Consider the following 15,173-nt stretch of genomic DNA (forward strand, 5'->3'; position numbering starts at 1 on the left):
TACATGTGGATCTTGTGAAGAGCCCTCATTTAGGCATACACGCCTCAAGGTATCATATAGTGTATGGATAGTCGCCTCTAACTCCTCATTGGAGAGCTACTCATACTCCACAATATCCTTCAGTATCTACTCCCTTGAGATGCCAACAACTGGCAAATAGGCCCCCCTTCAGAGCCAATAGTAACCCTGTTTGGCCAGAGGCTGTAAGCATAGAAATAATCTATTTGAAGAGAGAAAAATGTGAGTTTTTAGTCTTGCATCAAATGTCATCATGTAGCCAAAGTATACCTGGAGTAGTGCTTAAGGTGAAATGATTGATGAAGGGATAGTATGTTTAGGAACATGTGTCGTGAGGTAACATTTCTTAGTGAAGGGATAGCATATTTAGCTCCAGCTGCTCTAGGAGGTCCAAGAGTGCACAACTAGGAATTCAAAATGGCATATGAAAATATTAGCATGTAGTCAAAGTCACAAGCAAGCTTGTATGGGCATGTGGGAGCCCTTGAAGGGTAGCATAGAATGCAAAGTTTAGGGACGGTCATAATAACCCAAGCATGGGTGTAGCTGGTGCAAATGCAAGAGTGGTACCTCTTGTGCCTTTATATTTGTAGCCACGTCTAGCATGGTAGTGAGTATTTTTGGGCAATTGTGATTCGAATTACACTTGTGAATATGTTTTTGGAAGCAATAGTGCACATATTGCTTTAGGTCATTTGTGTCACAAGGCAATGTATTTGTTTGGTATGTAGAGTGGGCCGCACTAAATGCATGATTGTTTACCTTGAATGGAAATGTTTTATGCTTAAGATCTGTCACCACTATGGACCTCTTGGGAAGGCCATGATTGTAAGTCCAGTAAAGTAGTATGGATCTCTAGGGATGGCTATGGACATAAGTCTTGTGAAGCAACCATGCCTAGACATGCATCTTGTAAATTAGTCATTATGGGTGGAACATATAAGATACCACGTGAGTTTAAAAGAAAGTATTATATTTAGTATAATTTACAAGATTATATCTACAAAAAGGGTTTTTGAATCACAATTTTAAAAAAATCTTAAGTTTAGTAAAGTAAAAGGGATCATTTTAAGGGCTTGTAGAATGTAAAGAAAGGATATTTCTTAATATCCTTTGAATGCATGTTATATCGATGATTTCTTATAGGTGAACCTCTTGGGGGATTCATGCATGGTTTTCACTTTGGTTCTTGAAGAACAAACAAGAGATGTGAGTTACTGTGATGTGACACTTTTGTCATGTGAGGTATTTTTGCGCATGGACCATTGTTATGCTTTTTGGAGTGCACTTGAGGATATTTCTTCCATTTGCGTACTTGGAAAATACATATTTGCACAAAGTATGGCTTTCGGAGCAATGGACACTATGACATGAACTATCATTCAATTGGTTATAGTTTATCAAAGATTTTGTGTTCATGATCTTGCAAGCTTCAATGATAGACTTGTGTTGAGGGCTTTTGTACATGTTGGTTGGCTGCTTTTGTGCACTTGATCTACTAATTGCTGATGTAAGCTTTGAGGATGATACGCAATTGATATGGGAGTGGATGAATCTCTCATTATGGTAGCTTGATGTGTTTGGACCTCTAATAGGAAAAGCGTATGCCATGTTGAGTTTGATGGTTGAATGGGATGGATTCATTAAAATGTATGTCATCTTTGGTTTCAAAATAATTTAGGGTTATAATTGTAGAGCATCAATGTAATGATGCTATTGAGAAAGTAGTTAGAACTTTCTTTAGATATTTTGAGACGAGACATAGATACTTTGGTAAGGAATTTGCATTGCCTAAATGATGCTATTGGGTGTGTTGCACCCTTGTCTTGGTAGATAGTGAGCTTTGAGACTTAATATGATAGCGTGGTAGACACGTAATCAACCTTGCTACATCATAAAATGCCATAACCACTATGTGTCTTAAAGCCATACCATGGTCAACACATCATTTGCCATCAGCAAGCACCACCACGGGCACCTCCACTTACTTGGTGTGCATAATGTATTAGTTAGGGTACTTTATTTGCTTTGCTATAGGGGCCTATATGAGCCATATCTAAGCTACTTTCAAGTGTTAGCTGGTTGATCCAACCAACTTACCTCTTGTGTAGGGTGGCACTCTCAAGGCTTATATATGGATGTCTCTTCCTTGACTCTCTTTTGTATTAGATCACATTACTTGGAGAGAGGGAGACTAAATGCACTATTGATCATCACATGGGCTGGTACATGTGTGGTTTGTAGTGATCGTTCTCATGCTTTGAGTTATGGATTCCATTGCTCATTCATCATCACTCTTTTTGAGTTCTTATGTTCTTTCACTGTGCATATTGTCATCATTTATTCTTTGTACTTTCACTTTTTTTCATATGCATATTCTCAATGGTATTAGATGGCTACAATCTTCAATTTCGTTGTTATTTTTTATTATGTTTAGGTATTGTGTTTAGGGACTACTATAAGTCTATAGTTGCATACACACATAGCCACTACCATAATGCATTCAATGATTAAGACGCACATTGATTGCCAAAGAAATTTCAGATTTCACACATAGTCTTAGCTTCGTGGATCTCCAGGACACTTCCAAGTTGCATGTGGCAATTCATTATCTAGAAGCACTGGCATTGGTGTATACATTGAGTTATTGACTTCACTTGTGATCAAGGATTGCATAGAAGGTGTCACAATAGACAAATTGGTTTCCTACATGGCATCCAAGGAGTCACTACTAAACTTCCATTAGTCTGGTCGTTGGAGGATATCTAAGCAGTTCTCAACATCAACAAAAGCACAATCTTTTTTAGGGATTCGATTACTTCATTTAGCCCATGGCCCTAGGAATGACGGGGATAGGATGTAGAAAAATTGTGGAAGTTCCAATGGGCGATTGGTAGTTAGAGCCATGCCACACTTAAGTTCTGTTACTTAGTGTGGAGGGGCCCTATTACCAAGGCATTGGAGTCATCACACAAGTTTTGACTTGTGTGGACCCTCTTGTATAGCTTAAGGAAAAGATGGAAGCCCATAATCTAGAATATACTCCGTGATGACCCCTATAATCTATTCCTTGTGTAAGGTGATATGTATTCCAAATTAGGATAACTATATATTATTTAGAATCGAATGTGCTTTGGCTTTAGAACGATAACTAAACATAAAGGACAAACCATTTTTTGAACTCTCATTTTGGTCGTTTCTCTCCGAGGGCGCCAGGTTCAGAGACGTATTAACTGGTGAGGTAGCTCAATACGATTTAAGAACGAATGGATAGTCAGTCCACTAGAACGTTATTTTATTCCTCTATCTTAATCAGGTTGACGCCGACGGACCCATACTACATCTCAAGAGGCTCAGCGCCTAGGCTATATAAATGTAAGCGATAGACTTGGGAGTGCTACAATATCAGTGGGTACACAGTTATATCATGCAGGGGAAGACTATGATCAGAGTTCACAGGCCTGTGCACAGAGAGAGAGAGAGAGAGAGAGAGAGAGAGAGAGAGAGGGAGGGAGAATATGGGATCATTTGTGCAGGCTGCAGCAATTCTGAGCCACCACATCATAATGACCATGGAAACTAGCATCCATTTAGCAATTTGACTCAAGTAGCATGGTAATGTTCCCATTCCAGAGTAGGCATGCCTTTCTTCTCGGCCTTTTCTCAGAGAGACCCCAACTCCAACAACCCTCTGATCATAGCTCAGAAATTATAACTTTACAACCACCGATCATTTCCTCATCCTGTAGACAGGGTGACAAACCAGCCAGAAAACCTCCATAACAGTACCAGCTAGAAAATTTCCATAACAGTAGAAAACTTCCATAACCGCTGCATGCCCCTTCTCCAAGACTCAATGGTGCGATATAGAGAAGCTTCTGAGAGACTCCTTGTAAATACTTATAATGGAGCTGTGGTTCTATAGCCAGATGACACTTAATACGTTTGGAACCAATGACATCATCTTGTAAGAGTTGCAGTACTAGCACTGGCCTTGAGCAGCATGCAGTGCTAGCTGAAGCCAAAGCCCGGTGTTAGTCTTCATTCGAGCTTCTGCAGCATTTGGACTCATCACAACCTTGCGGTGAATGATGGACGACAAAGCCCGGCCGGGGGGTTAGTCTTCATTCAAACTTCAGCAGCATTTGGACTCCTTACGAGACACACACAACTGTGGGTGAATGATGGACGACAGAAGAGATTAGCAACTATTATATGCTATGATATTCATACAGGATGACTGTTGCTCATATGTCACGACGGACTTGCCAATCTAGCCAATGACAAATGCACATTATAAAGCCTTGTACCAGACAGAACCTGCAGGCTAATCCTTTGTGACAATGTCATACACAGAGTCTAGAGATAAATCACGTGCAGACTCCAGATCAGAGTCGACACGCGGTCATTAATACACCGAAAAAAAGCATGGAAATAAGTTTAAATAACGGATCGAAAAAGCTGCTACTCTTTAGATACAAAATCACTATCTTGGAAGCGTTGACAACTTCAAGACGATGCCTGAATTACAACAGATCATGCACACAGACTATGCCGGTTTGTTTAATATGAAGCTTAAGACTTAGATTGTCATGAGTCATGACGTTTCGCTAAACTGGTGCAGATACCTGAAACTATCGGCCGAGGAAATCGTTGCAGTGTTTGCTAATGGAAGACAATGCCTGAATTACTACAGCATACTCTGTACAGACAATGCCGCTCGCAGTAGAGATGGCTGCATCGTTGGAAAACAAACTCCGTGTGGAGCCGTACTGCGAAGCGGCCTTGTCAAGCACATGTAACATCTCTGTGAAGGTCTGGTGCACCGTTTTCGCCCTTGGTAGACCTGCATCATTATCATCGTCTGCAGCTTCTGACTTAGGACTATACAACTGCCCCCGTTTTGCGAGCTCTCTGACAACCGCGTTTCTCAACTCCCGGGCATCGTATCTCTCCTTGCCGGCTTCATCGGGAGGAAGAATCCCCATTGAAATCGCAAAAGTCTGTAGGTTGAATGTGCGTGAAGGATCTGCATCCGCTGCGAAGTCTTGTGGAGAGTAAAGCAATCCTCCGTGGTAACTGGCGGCAGAGACCAGAGCTTCCAACAATGTTTGCCGGAGCTTGGCCTTTCCTCCTTCAAGTTCCTCCTGCTGCTTCTCCTTTAGCATCTGCGACCTGCTCTTTGGCCGCATCGAAGAAATAGAAAGCCCTACTAGAAGGAATTGAAAACGAATATTAAGGCTTGGTGTCTTTTGCTGTGCTTGGCATGCTGCATTGTGCTATTGTAATGTACTGCATGCAAAAAGCAGCAATATAGTGCATGCAAGCAAAAGGCAGCTATCAAGAAAAAGGCAAGCTATTTTGATGAAATCTGCTGCAGAAAAGCAGCAACCGTCATGATCATGATCATCTTCTCATGCAATTTAAGAAAGGGCGAGCTATTTTTTTGACGATCGTCTGCTGCAGAAAGCACCAGCAGCATGGAGAAACAAGTTCAAAAGGGACGACCGTTTTGAGAGCATAATCTTCCTTTCAGCAAATCTGCTTTTACCATCAGCGCGCTCCTGCAACATACCAACAGCCGCAGCTGTCACATATTCATCTGCATCTTGTGCCGCCGTCGCCTCAGGTGCTGCTGCGCGTTCTCGCTCCCTCTAATTCGTCTGTCGTTGGTACTTCCTAGCCTCGCTCTTGAGCATTCGTCTGAGACCGTCTACCTCTCTTCTCCGCTCCTGCATGATGCAGCTCCGACTGTGTGATCAGACAGATGAGGATGGGGCAACAAGTGTCAAGAAGAACCAAGGCCTCTATATATACGTGTATAGCATATTAGGCCCGTTACACACTCGGACAGCAAACGCTGAAACCTACAATCGGAATGGAATTTTGGCAAGTAAACCTTTGAAAAAAAACTGTCCTCCGCCTTTCGGACGGCTCAATGCCAATGGTAAATACGAGATCCGAGCTCTCTACCTTACTAGGATCGCGAATATTCTAACTTCCCCCCAACCTGAAACCAAGTTCCACAACCACGTATACAGCCTATGTATGAGGTCCTGCGCGCTCCCATATCGCCTGCGGCTAAAGTGCAGAGAAACCTAATACTATGAAGCTTTAGAACGCCTCTGTCTGGACGTCCCTTAAGAAGCCCAACAACTTCTTCTGACTGCAACTATATTCAATCTATTGATGAGCTGCCACCCCTTGCTAGAGGCCTTTTGCTAATTGGCATCCGTGATCCTCCCAAAGAGAGATGACGAAGGGACTCCTTCTGACACAGCACCATTTCCCGTCGAAGGTACCTCTTTCACTGAGTTTATCTACTGTTTAAAACACGCCCATGCACAGACAGATTTTCTCCTTCCAAGGGCAGCTGCGTACTCGAGGTGGCCTGCATAACCTCTTCAAACTCTTGCTTAGACAAATTAACCTCCCATATTGCAGATCCCAATCTTGCCCTTTTCGGTTTTTAAATCTTCCTCGGTGCCTTAATTCAATGAGTATCGAGGCATTCCGAGTTTCTCTTGTTATTCCTGGGCAAAGATAGTATCACCTTTGGATCACTACTCTCCCTCGTTATAATTTTGTACCCATTAAGATGATGAGCTATGATCATCTCCTAGCAGATCCTGCATGATTCAGATAGATCCCATAAGCTGCTAGCTTCAAGCTAATAAATAAAAAGTATAAGAATAGATTTCTTTTTTCTATTTCTCTTTGATTCCATCAACTCGACGATATTCATATCCAGTGTCGCCAAAACAGCACTCAACACAAGAGGAGAAGGAGAAAATCGGGATTTAGGCTACCAGCATCGTCATCATCAACTGCAATTCCGTCATCGTCGCGAGAAGTTGGGAGGGGGACATGTCCACCGGTTTCGTCATCATCTCGAGAAGGGAGGGACTCGGGAGAGCTCTTCACCGAGTTCGTCATCAGACTACTACAAGAATAGTAGAGTGGAGAGGGAGATAAGCTAAGATATATCCAAGAGTGAGAGAGGCTATTCTGAGCTAAAGGGAAGGCTACATAATGAGCCTTAGACAAAGGATATTGGTAGCCTTTTTCTTGCTTGAGAATAGTGAGAAAGAAATAGGGAGAGAATAGTGAGGAAGCGAAGAAGAAGAAAAGACACATAGGCAAATGAGAAGGATAGAAGAGAATTAGAAAGATATAGAGGAGTAGAAGAGAGATTAGAGACAAGAAGGAACTTCTGAAATCAAAGAATTACATCGATATATTTCCTACTTATGACACCATTCTCATCGATTCCCCCTCTCCCCCATATTTGTATTGATCTCCCAATCACACCATCAACTAGGTTTATTAACCTTTCCGTTGCCCACATTGGAATCAACTTCCCCCCTTGCTCATATCCAAGGCTCGCTATTTCCCCCACTTTAATTCCGTATTTAAAAAAGTCTCATCACCTTGTGTTCCCTATCCCTATACCAAATTAGAAGCTATCGAGTCTACTCTTCCTAATCAATGCATCATATCAATTCTCTATATCACTACCCATATCACTATCCATATCAAATTACCAAGGAACCCCTAATTTTGGCCCAAATCACAAACTCCTTTTGCTCTTGTCCAAGCCCCACCTCGAAGATCATATGAGCATTGAACTAGGAAGCTCAATGAGGATTGGGCAAGGAGCTAAGCAAGGAGTGCGATTTAGAAGAGTTCTTGTTTTCATGATGACCCCCAAGAGAAGGAGCACTAGAGATAGGCAAGAGATTTATCGGACAAATGATGTTTCATCTACAATCCCTTTAAGCATTGGTTCTTTCACGTAATCTTATCACGTGACATAGAAAAATAATATCAAGCAAGTTCTTTTAACATTTCATCATTTTATCTTTGAAATACAAGGAGTTCCGCCCGTAGGCTTGTCCATAATCTGCCCGAAGGCTATCCAGTAATCACGAGGGATCACTATTCCAAGCTTCCGCCCGACAATTAGTATGCAGGCCTCGAGATCCAATCCCGAGTCACATTAGCCTCTTGTGCAGGACCCGGAAGGCGAGGGATTTACGGCCAAAGCCCCCCTGGCACCCAAGCGTCCTCCTACTCCAAGTAGAGCTTAACGGAAAGACCTCTCGCAACGGGTTCGGTCCACGTTCCCGGCGGGGTTGACAACCCCCTTGGTTAGGGTCAGGCAGGCAGTCGGGGGTAACTGAAGCTGCCTCTCCCTTCAGGCCTTTTAACCTGAAGTATAGGTACTCATTTAATTTATAATTCATAATTCAAACAGAGCCCTAAAATCTCTAGCAAGCACAAACATTTCCATTAATCAACCCAGTTGTATGGCAAACTGCTAAGGAAGTGTTCTTTCCTTTTTGAGTGTATCAGCACTCGTTCCCAAGGTGTATTGTAAATTGGCAAGACCCTTTTACATCCCGGTGTTAGGGCATAACCAACTTGGTTAACCCTAAAGTGCTTTAGATATGCTAATTTCCGATTTACAACTTTCCTTATTTAGAAGGATATCCAAAAATACGTCTTTTTGCAAGATAACTTGCGTAAGGATCTGCCGTCTTTGATGAGGGTTTTTTCCCTTTCTCCTTGTGAATCAAACACAAGACTAAATGATTTCATACCTGTTGCGCAAGTCCTGCGATGGAATAATCTGTTTAGATTCTTTAAGCTGACGTATGTCAGGCCCAGGGTTTCTTCTTTTAAGAACCTTAGGGACAAACCCTAGTTTCTTCTCTTTATGAATTTATTGTCCCTACGGTAAGGAAAGTAGCCAAGTGTTTAGGGTATGAATGTTTCTATGTTTAGATTGGTTCAGTTATCTTTTGGAAGGTAATATTAATCATCTTGTCACGGTTTTACTAACCTTGTGACAATTTACTTTCCCAATCAATACAGTTTAATTTGGCATATAGCATAATGCCAAGGTGATACAAAGAGCGACAATACTCCTTGGGACAAAAAGGCCTAGCTGTGAAATTGGTGTATACACACTTTATTAGTCCCCAAGTCCTCAAATAGCAAGGGAAAAGTGTTAATAGAGTGTCATCCAGCGATCCCCCATTATATTTTCTTTCCAAATGAGTTTGTATATCTAATTTTTATACTTGTTAATTCCTAACATTTAACTTTCATTTTCCTTAAAGATGAACTCATGCCAAATAAGAGCAATTGCCTTGCTAAGATGTGCAACTAGCAAAGATAACTCCCTAGTAATTTGAGCATCGAAAGAAACCTTTCATGAATTTAGCCATTTACCATGATTCGTTGCGAAAGGAATAAGACTAATGATGCAAGATATAATTCCTACACCTTAGGATTTAACTAAAATATACTACTATAGTAAATAGATAATCTTGTTTGTAGTTTATAATGCTCGATGCAATTTGAAGAAAACTAAGTTCTATTTATAATGCTCGATGCAATTTGAAGAAAACTAAGTTCTATACATCGTCATTCATAAGCTAAACTCCTTCGTTACAATAACTCGAACAAATCTATCCTTAACAATTTTTCTTTGCATGATCAGCTTAAAATCGAATTAAAGCTAAGAAGAAAAACCTGGTTTTGGGGTGAGATATCCACATGGATACCGGGAGATGACCCTCCCGCAGCTACACCTTGGACTTTCTTAGGCGGCATCGTAGTTGTAGTCTTTCCGTCGTGGAAGTAGCTTTACAATTCCTTTTGAAATTCCACCCTGGCTCCCTTTTACAATAACTTGCACCATCCGTCGAAAGTAGTTTTAGAAGGCTTTCTCCTTGAAGTAGGAAATTTGGAAGGGGGTGATTCACAATCTTTTGCGGATAAGACCCATTAAAGCCATAGGAGAGGCTTAATGGCCTTGTAAAACTCTCACAAACAAGGAATAAAATAAAATAAAAGTGTGGAATCCCTTACGAGGGTTTTTGAGTGGGAAAGGGAGGTGTTAAAAGACCCTCAACACTTTGTTTCCTTTTACGAGTGGGGGAAAACAAAAAAACAAAGCCCCAAGGGTATTTTGCATGGGGAAAAAAGGGGCTAAGGGGGCCCTTAGGGGGATTTGAGATACGGGGGAAAAGAATAAGAGCTTTTAAGGTAAAAGATTTTTGAGGGGGTGAAAAAGGGCCTAAGGGGTCCAAGGGGGAAATTTGAGGGGGGGAGGAAAAAGGGCTAAGGGGGGCCCTTAGGGGGGAAATTCCAAGAGGGAAAAAAAAGTAGCCTTAAAGGCTATGGGAAAGGGGGCCTAAGGGGGTCCTTAGGGGGGTTTTAAAAAACACGGGGATAACAAGGACCTTTAAGGTCAAAATTTTTTTTTGGGGGGGGAAAAGGGGCTTATGAAGCCCTCTTAGAAGCTTCTACACAAGGGGGGGGCTTAGGAAGCCCACCTTGGAACCTTCCAAGGAGCTTCCTGGAAAGGGCACGTGGGGGGAGGGGGGAATTGACTCCCCCAGGCGATGATGGCTAGGAGGTGGATTGTATCAATGTGGCGTGCGGCCTTCAGGCGGCGGAAGGGTTGGCGCAGACGGCGGCATCCAACGACTGATGGCGGCGATTCCTGGTCCACAGCAGCACAACAAACTGACGTCTTCAATCTCTCTCTCCCTCACAAGTTTTTACATAGCGTCTCCTCTCTTCTCACATGGCTCAGCCTTTTTTCTCCCTCCAGTGGCCCCCCCCTCGTTTAAGTAGTGGAGGGGAGGGGATCTTCCCTCCTTGCGTGTCGACACGCATGTCCTCTCCTCCATCACAGCTCCACTAAGGAGCTTAGCTACTCCTTCTATTTCCCTCCCCCTCCAGCTCGTTAGTCGGCTGGAGGGATAAGGGGGCGAATATAATTTTTTTTTTTCATTTATCACATTTTTTTGTAACGCGGAATATTACAAAGTGAGAGAGAGGATTACATCAATGGGTTTCAGGAACAGGTTGCCCTCCTGTATCTATCAACAGAGCGTGAGACAGAGGGGGGGCTGAGTGTGCCTGGTATTTCCTCAATCAATTATCAAGAGGTGAGGATTAAGGGACGTTACGGCACTTCGAGTCGGGTACGTTCCCATTTCCCTATGCACACACAAGATGGGTTTCTACCATCACCATAAGACACGTCACCCTGTTCTGTACATTGCACTACAAGGCTCCCTGGCCATTCTGCTTGTACCTATGCCAGACAGGGTTGAACGCACTAATGCACCATCAACTATGCACACAGGCATACTCCCTTTGAACCATCTCCCTTGTTGATTTCTAAATCCGATGTGCGACTGGGTTTCCATCATTATTCAAATCGTGTGATGTCCGTAATGGAGCGAGTGACCGTTCTTTCATTTCATTTGAGTGACTATGGGGTCCCTTCCCTGCCCAATCATCCTCTCTCACCCCACTCCCGAGGATGTTCCTTCCCCGTTTTTCTTTATCCCTTGTTTTGGCATTTTTCCATGTGAACACACCCTATGATCACCAGTACCCATATCCAACCTTATAGCCATGTTTTTCCATTCGAATAGTACACTTTTTCTTTTTACAACCCCTTGTTTCGATCAATGGTTCAAATGTTATTAATTTTTATATAAATTTGATGTATTCCCATGTAAACACACCTTTTGTACGTAAATTTGACGTATTCCCATGTAAACACACACTTTGGAGAAATAATGAAATGAGTGCTTTCACAATCTATCCAAATCTTGATGAAGGGTTTACCTTGATGGCTTTGAATCACCTAGAACTATTGATTCAATTCCTTCTTGTGGAGAGTGGCATAGACTATTTCTATTTCCATTTGAGCTTTTAATTTAGTCTCTTCCTCTTCTTCTTCTACCTTGTAGGTAACTATAGTAGTCTCTTCTTTTCCTTTTATAGTTGCTCTATTTTTCCAATCAAACTATCCTTGATCGAGAGGTTGGTTTAATTTTGGATATTGGCATTTAAAGTATCCTGGTTTGTTCAAATAGTAACATCTTTGGGTATCGTTGCTTCAATACGCTAGAATAAGGTTTATGATTGTAGTAACCTTAGCCATCTTTTTGGCACCAACCTATCATTGGACTTGGGTCCTTTTGATAATAGTTGGGGTTTGGTTACATTTGTAAAGAGGTTTTGCTTGCAATAAGAGATCCTAAAGTTTTGAGAATTGCATAGCCTCCAATTGGATGTCCAATGGAGCGTTTAGCCCTTAGTAAGTCATGGCTATGTATCCATGGATAAACACACTTTTGAAGCATAAAAATTTGGGACTAGTAAGCTTTCGAAAATATTCTTAGCTGGTGAAGGGTGAATAATTCATTCATCTTTATGCTGCGATAAGATGGTGGCATTTTCATTTTTCTCATAGCTTCCTTCTTGTGATCCCATGTGGTGGTCAGTTTTTCAAGACTCGGTTGTCTCAACATCATTGTTTTCACCATGGCCATGCTTCTCCTATCAACTTCAACTTGGTTATCATGGCTTGATTTGGGACACTAGTCCTGGTTTTGAGGAAGTATTCTTCCATAGTTTTGATCCGTACCTTCACATTAGTTTCAACATCTTTACCCTTGCTATCAAACTCAATTAGCATAACTAGTTTAAGAAGAAATTTCTTCTCTTGTATTTCAATAGGGTTACCAGTAGATGTAACACCTTGAATTACAATGTAATGACACTACAACAAAAAGGCCTCATAGACGCACATTTAGATGCGATTTTTGAATACAGAGAAAAACTTACGGGTGCGTCTATTCGCCCGTCTATTTGCGCATCTATAATTTTGTGTCATTAATCGCATGTATCAACGAAATTACACGCACAAATAGACGTGCAATAGAGGCACATATACACGCCCTTTTTGTTGTAGTATTACTAATTTATTAATTGACTAACTAACTTTTGAACTAACCAACTAACTTTTATTAGGTGGAAATATTACACTAAAGAAGAACTTAGATGTGTTTGCATGGTTGTAGAAAGATTTAAAGGGAATTGATCCCACAGTATGCCAATACCACATCAATCTAGAGCTTGATGCCAAATCTATGTGGCAAAGACAGAGGCATATAAATCCAAATTATTCTGCACTAGTGAAGGTCAAATTATTAAAGCTCCTTGAAGCTAAGTTCATTTATCCAATGGCTAACATTGAATGGGTTTCGCCCATTGTGGTAGTACCCAAGAAGAATGGGAAACTTCAAATATGTGTGGACTTTTGAAAGCTAAATTCCAAGACTAAGAAAGATCATTTTCCTATCCCTTTCACAAACCAAGTGTTGGACATAGTGGCAAGTGATGAGCTCTACTCCCTTTTGGATGGATTCAACGGATACAATCAAGTCCAAATTGCAAAGGAGGATCCATCCACAACAACCTTCACAACATAATGGGGAACCTATGCTTACAGAGTGATGCCTTTTGGGATCTGTAAATTCCGTGCTGCTTTCCAACTAGTAATGATGGCTGCCTTCCAGAACTATCTACATGATCTCATTGAGGTGTATCTCAATGACTTCTATGTCTATATCCTGATCCGTGAGCATTGGGGACACCTAGAGAAATTCTTTGACAGATGTCGAGAGTATGGGATTTCTCTCAACCCTGGCAAATATGTCTTTGGCGTCTCATCCAGAGTTCGTCTAGGTCATATTGTCTCTGCACAAGGGATAGCAACAAATCCTACTAAGATTGAGAAGATTGCTACCTTGACAGCCCCAACCAACCTAAAACAATTAAGGGGATTTCTGGGCCATCTGGGATATTATAGAACATTCATTGCGCACTTTGCAACAAAGACAGCCCCTTTGCATAAACTCCTAAGAAAGGATGCCGAGTTTACATGGAGCACTAATTGTGACGAGGCATTCAACACCTTGAAGCAGTGTTTGATTGAAGCACCCATCCTACAGCCTCCTACACTACAAGAGAAAGGCCCTATAGACGCGCACTGTACATGCAAAAAAGTGGGCGCGTTTATAAGCGCGTGTATCAGCACGTCTATTTACGCTAGTATACAGAACGTGTCTATATATCCGCGTTTATAAACGCGCCTATAGATGCAAAAATAAACGCACATATTTTTCATTTCTCATAAAGTCCCTAAATATGACCAAACCTCTTAAAGCTAGTATTTGTTTAAATACATTACCAACTTTACTTCTTTTTTAGTATTACAAATATATATCCAATCATTCAAAGCTAATTATATATATATAATTTCATGCCCTATATACATCCAATCATGACCTATACAAATGTGATTGGACAGGGCATGATTGGATGTATATACGACATAATTACACCTGGATCATAAGGACATGATATACATGTATAGGATCATAAGGACATGATATACATGTATATATGACATGATATACATGTATAGGGCATACATGTATAGGACATGATATACATTACCAACTTTACTTCTTTCTGAGTATTACAAATATACATCCAATCATTCAAAGCTAATTATATATATGTGATTTCATGCCCTATATACATCCAATCATGCCCTATACAAATGTGATTGGATAGGGCATGATTGGATGTATATACGACATAATTATCAGAGAAGTGATTCATACATGCACATATTGCATCTATTGTGCACTTAACCTAGCCATGCCTAACTTATAGATCAAAGGTTGACTTATGCATGTGCAATATATATATATATATAGAGAGAGAGAGAGAGAGAGAAAGAGAGAGAGAGAGAGGGAGGGAGGAAGTATGGAAGGGAGGGAGGGAGGGAGGGAGGGAGGGAGAGACACAGAGAGAGAGAGAGAGAGAGAGAGAGAGAGAGAGAGAGAGAGAGAAGTGATCGATACATGCACATGTCGCATCTGTTGTGCACTTAACCTAGCCATGCATAAACTTATGGATCAAAGGTTAATTGGTGATTTAAGAGAGTATCCTAACTTTTTAGGGTAGTCCCTTGACTCTCATTAGTCTCAACAAATATGCAGCACAATCAATACAATCAAAGCAAAAGCAAGACATGCATGCCAATTCATAGCGTGAGTAGAATGATGCAAATAAATTGACTTGTGCATGTGCAATAGAGAGAGAGAGAAGTGATCGATACATGCACATGTCACATATGTTGTGCACTTAACCTAGCCATGGCTAAAACTTATAGATCAAAGGGTGACTTGTGCATGTGAAATATATATATATATACGCACACACATATATATATATATAGAGAGAGAACTGATCAATACACTCAC

The sequence above is a fragment of the Lygodium microphyllum genome, chromosome 16, assembly GCF_053477565.2.
Source record: "Lygodium microphyllum isolate KBCC chromosome 16, Lygodium_microphyllum_v1.1.10, whole genome shotgun sequence".
In the NCBI taxonomy this organism is placed as follows: domain Eukaryota; kingdom Viridiplantae; phylum Streptophyta; class Polypodiopsida; order Schizaeales; family Lygodiaceae; genus Lygodium; species Lygodium microphyllum.